Raw genomic sequence first — 5619 nt, 5'->3', positions numbered from 1 at the left:
CGTGGCTTTCTTGTAATGGCAGGCTATTGCCAGCAATGGATAGCTGAATACACCTCTATTGCCAAGCCTTTACATAACCAACCCACAAGGATGTGCCGGAACCCCTCACCTGGACCCAAACAGCTGAAACCGCTTTCAAAACTCTTAAAGAACAATTGGCTAGTGCTCCAGCCTTGGGCATACCCGATTACTCTAAAACCTTCACCCTCTTTTGTCAGGAGAAGGATGGAATAGCACAGGGGTTGTTGACTCAGGAACACGGGGACTCCCAACGGCCTGTCGCTTATTACAGCACCCCTCTAGACCCCGTGGCAGCATGACTGCCCCCATGTCTTGGAGCAGTAGCTGCAGCAGCAATTATGGTGGACACCTCAGCCGCACTCGTTTTGGGGTCCCCTCTCCTTGTGTCGGTCCCCCATGCTGTAACTGCACTCCTCCTAAAAGGAGCAATCCATCACATGTCCAATTCTTGCTTGACTAAATATGAAATGTTGCTTCTAAATGCCCCTAACATAACCCTAGTCTGTTGCCCCGTTCTCAACCCAGCTTCTCTGCTCCCAACTGTTTGGGATGGGGAACCGCATGACTGCCAAGCGGTGACCGCTGAATTATGCTCTCCCCGAGTAGATTTAAAAGAGACCCCTTTACCTAACCCTGAACTAGTATATTTTGTCAATGGGTCCTGTTTAAGGGACCCCAAGGGTATCCTTGTAGCAGGGTATGCTACATGCTCACCCCACGACTTAGTGGAAGTTCATTCCCTTCCAGGGGTGAACTCGGCCCAAGTGGCTGAGTTGATTGTCCTTACCCGTGCCTGCTCCCTAGCGGAAAAATGGTCCGTTAACATCTACACTGATTCCCGCTATGCCTTCGGGGTAGTGCATGATTATGGGCAACTCTGGAAGTACCGAGGGTTCCTCACTTCTGCAGGGATTCCCATCTGAAATGGGTCTTATGTTGATGCACTTCTTAATGCTCTTTTACTCCCTTCTGAGATAGCCATTATAAAATGCGCTGCCCATCAAATTCCTTGTGATGAGGTCACACAAGGAAATGCTCTGGCTGACGGATCAGCCAAGCAAGCAGCCCTTTCCGGGTCTCCGGCTGAATTTTCTGCCATTTGTTATATATCCCTAGCTAGCTCCGACCTAGTCCTGACCCTTGTTGACTCATCTTCTCCTGACATGCCCCCAACCCTCATACGAGAGTTGGCGGACATGCAGGAGTCGGCAGAAAAAGTGGAAAAGGACTACTGGAGAACAGTGGGTTGTGAAAAGTCTCCCGACAGCGTATGGCGCACTCCGGATGGTCGCCCGGTAGCACCTAGAGGCTTGCTCCCTTATTTGGCCCGCCTGGCCCACAGGCTAACCCATGTAGGGAGCAGGGGAATGATACTATCAATTGAACAGCATTGGTTTGCCCCACATTTTGCAGCAATGGCTCAACAGTATTGCGACACCTTCCCGGTGTGTCTTGCTCATAATGTGGGGAAGCCTGTGAAACCCAAATATGCAACCCATACTTCCCCATGGGGCCCTTTTGTAAATATACAAATTGACTTTATCAGCATGCCTAAATGCTGCTCATTCGAATATGTATTAGTGTGTGTCTGTAGATTCTCAGGGTGGGTTGAGGCTTACCCCTGTGTCAAAGCCGACTCCCTGACGGTGGCAAAGAAACTGCTACATGAATTCATTCCCCAGTTGGGACTGCCCCTTTCTATCAACAGCGATCAGGGTACTCATTTCACAGGCCAAGTCGTGCAACAAATCTGCAAGGCACTAAGGCCTGGTCTACACTAACCCCCCAATTCGAACTAAGGTACGCAACTTCAGCTACGTGAATAACGTAGCTGAAGTCGACGTACCTTAGTTCGAACTTACCGCGGTCCAGACGCGGCAGGCAGGCTCCCCCGTCGACTCCGTGTACTCCTCTCACCGAGCAGGATTACCAGAGTCGACGGCGAGCACTTCCGGGTTCGATTTATCGCGTCCAGACAAGACACGATAAATCGAACCCAGAAGTTCGATTGCCTGCCGCCGAACCAGCGCATAAGTATAGACATACCCTAAGAATCACTCAGCACTTTCACTGCACTCACCACCCCCAAAGTGCTGGGGCAGTGGAACGGGTAAACGGGGTGCTGAAAAACAAAATTGCTAAAATGTGTTCAGAAACCAACCTTAAGTGGCCAGTCACTTTACCCCTGGCCCTAATGGAAATGAGGAGCACCCCTGCTCGCAAGCATGGTCTTTCACCCCATGAAATTTTAATGGGTAGGCCAATGAGGATACCAGCGGCCCCTCCTATCACACACAGCTGCCTAGATACACAGCTGACAGATGAGAGGGTCCTGGCACACTGTAAAAAACTCATGCAATGTATTAAGTGTTTACACAAACAGGTTCAGTGTGCCTTCCCTGCTCCAGTGGACTCCTCCTGTCACGACTTGCAACCAGGAGAGTGGGTATACATAAAAAAATATCAGTGAAAGAATTGCTTGGAATCTCGCTGGAAAGGCTCGTTCCAGATATTGCTAACTACCCACACCGCTGTCAAGTGCCACAATCTGCCCAACTGGATCCACGCTTCCCAGTGCAAGCGAGTCACAGCCCCAGAATCTCACCTCCACTCTGGGAAGCCACGGAGGAGGCCCAAGACCTCTCCTGTAAAAGCCCTCGCTACTCATTAAGAGGAAGAAAAGGAAAGGCCAAAATAAAGCCTTCCAAAAATCCTATGGCGAGCCAAGCGCCCGCAGGTACAATCGTGTAACCATGACAGACCCCGCCGACAGAATTAAGAAGTCTGCTAAAGTACGGAAATGGCTCATGCCTTCCATCTGGTTTATGTGCGTGACTATGCTATTGCTGCTAATCCTAAACTTTCATGATTCGCTTATTTTCTTTTGGACTTCCGGGTTGACTCCTGCTCCAGTCTCAACCCTCGAACCGGCACCCTCTACATCCCAGACCCAAGCTTCCTGAAGAACCCGAGTCGCCCGATCCTTGGATGCCCAGAAGGAAAAGAGGCTGGTTACAACAGAGGACATTAAAAACTTGCCATGGTACCAATGAAGAAATATTATTACCTGGCAGGGAGGGACATATGGTATGACTTCCTGGAAATGTGGGACTCGCTATTACCTAGGATTTCTACCAGGGGAAGCCCCTTGCCGCTACCCCCAGGTTCCTCCCTGGTGCACTGCAACTGGGTAGACGAGTCAGTTACCGGTCAGACTGTCACCCCTTCCCCTCTAAGCCCTGTGGGCTCTCCCCAAGCTAGATCCCAAGATACTTTTGTAAATGCTTCCGACTGGCCTAGGCCAGAAGGTCCCTTTTTACTTGGGAAATTTTGTTCCGGCCTGTTTTCAACAGGACCTGACGGCCATCTGTAGGGCCACACTATCAAGTGGCGTAAAAAACTGAAACCGTCACCAAGGCATCCTTTCCCTTTTCCCTTACCGACACCAACTTTGAGGCTCTGGAGGAAAACTTCCATGCAGGGATTGACATATTAGCAACAGCTGGCACCTGCGAATTGCCTTTTGGTACGGGAACTTCCATGCAATGTTTTGTAATCAGTTACCTACTTTTTGGTATTCCTACCACTTATTCTGGTTGTCACCCTAAGTTTACTTTCACCTGCAGGAGGGGGACCCCTACTCTACATGACTGTCTCCTAGCCAATCGCTACAATCCCCATTCCCCAACTACTTCCCCTCATATCCTTCCCACCTCCCATACAGATCTGTCTAATCGTGGCCTGAGAGAAATTCAGGTCTCGGATCACCAAATGTGGTAAATGTGGATGGTGCTAAATGCAACTATGGGAACCTTCTCATTTCCCATTTCCGCCTTCCAAATAACTACCCTATACCCCAATTGTACCCAAGGAGTGGCCATTTGATTAGCCCAGCTTGTGCAGTGGGAAAATTTTCGGAGAAAAAGAGGCTTGCTGGAAGGGGCCTTGCATGGTCTAACTGGAGCAGCCGCTATCTGGACTATAGACAAGGCCCAGAACCATGAACACCACCTGGGAAATTTGGAAAGGGCATCAGGCCTCCTCACTGAGGCAGGGTTAACCAGCACCCACTCAAATATAAAAACCCTCCATGCCCTGTCAGGATTGGGAACCACAACCCAAACCCTCTTAACAAAATTAACAAACACCCTCGTTTTAATAGGGAAAGACATTGGATGGGATTCAGCTTGCAGCCAAATGCAGGATTTCTTTAATGGTCTCTTAGCAGAAATGCGGAGCGATGTCCTCAGTCAGCGATGACCCAAAGCCCTTAACACTACTGCAGGAGTGCCCCCCAAGCTGTGGAAATGGAGGCATAGGTGGGCATTGTCAGGATGGACCTGCGACTCCTCAGGCTTCGGGGCCTGTTAATGGCACATGGGCCCCAGTGCACTTACTTTTGCCGGGACCCTGGGCGGGCTGTCTATGGGACTGGATCATCAGCCGGCAGGTATGGGAAGTCAAGCCACCCCACGGACCTAGCCGTTTTATCACCACTCCCCATGGTTTTGCTGCTCAGCACGTCTGGGTGGGAATCGGAACCTTGTTATCCTTACGGCCCTTGGAACCCTCACAGTTGTTTTGTCTCCGTAAATTACACCCTGGGGAATTACTGAACATCTTTAATACAATTTGTTGGGAAGGAGAAGCAGTTGGTAAGGCCCCAGGAGGAGAACTCCTATTTAGCAAAAAGGGTGGTTGTGTCCTGCCATCAAATCCCCACACCCCTCTTCCCTTTCACCTTAATTTGACCACTGCTCAGGGTAGCCGCTTTATCACCTGGCCTGCTAATTCCCAAATCTCTGTGTCCCTCCACCTAGCCGTCCCTCTTACCTTTGATTGGACTTCCCTCATCCCAAACCACTTCTTAAATTTAACCTTTCTAATTTCCCTCCTCTCCAACATATCTCACCTCCAAGACCAAATACATCTAATAGAGGTCGAATACAACAGAGAGGCCAAAGCATTCCAAACTGCCTACGGGGTGGGTACCCTATGTTCTTCCCATGGCGTTTTGTGTTTTGCCTCGAAAGAAATCACCCAAGCCACGCCCAGCCTCTTCACTTCCTCAGTCTTAAAAATACTAGCTGGTATAATTCTTGCAATCTGTTGCTGTTTATTAATTGCCACCCTCTGTTGTCTTTGCAAGGTATGTCGTTTACCCCAGCTACAGGTTCAACCTCCTCCCCAAGCCCTTCTTTTCCCCATAGATATCCCTGAAACCACACTGTATTCCCCCTCAGACCCAGAAATAAGTCATTTTAATGTCAAATCCATCAGTATCCCCAGTCTCGTGTCCGCTAATCCCCCCTTATCACCAAATAAGTCTGGGTACTGCACTATGGCCCTTTTAGCAAATTATAATAATGATGCCTACATGGCATCAGAGGAGGGAAATTGTGGGGAAAAAGAACTAGGTAGCCTTCTTAATGACAACCAAAGTAACACCGAAGGCCCAAATTCAGGCCCTCTGACAGAAGCTGACTACACAGATGGCCTTTACATAAAACAGTACAGGCCAGAACCTGAACAAAAATAGGCTTTGCAATTCCCTGCCAAATACGGTCATGGGCCATGACCAGAGGAGGGAGGGGAAGG

The sequence above is a fragment of the Trachemys scripta genome, chromosome 2 (genome assembly GCF_013100865.1).
Source record: "Trachemys scripta elegans isolate TJP31775 chromosome 2, CAS_Tse_1.0, whole genome shotgun sequence".
NCBI classification, from domain to species: Eukaryota; Metazoa; Chordata; order Testudines; family Emydidae; genus Trachemys; species Trachemys scripta.
Note: the sequence above shows the minus strand (reverse complement) of the source record.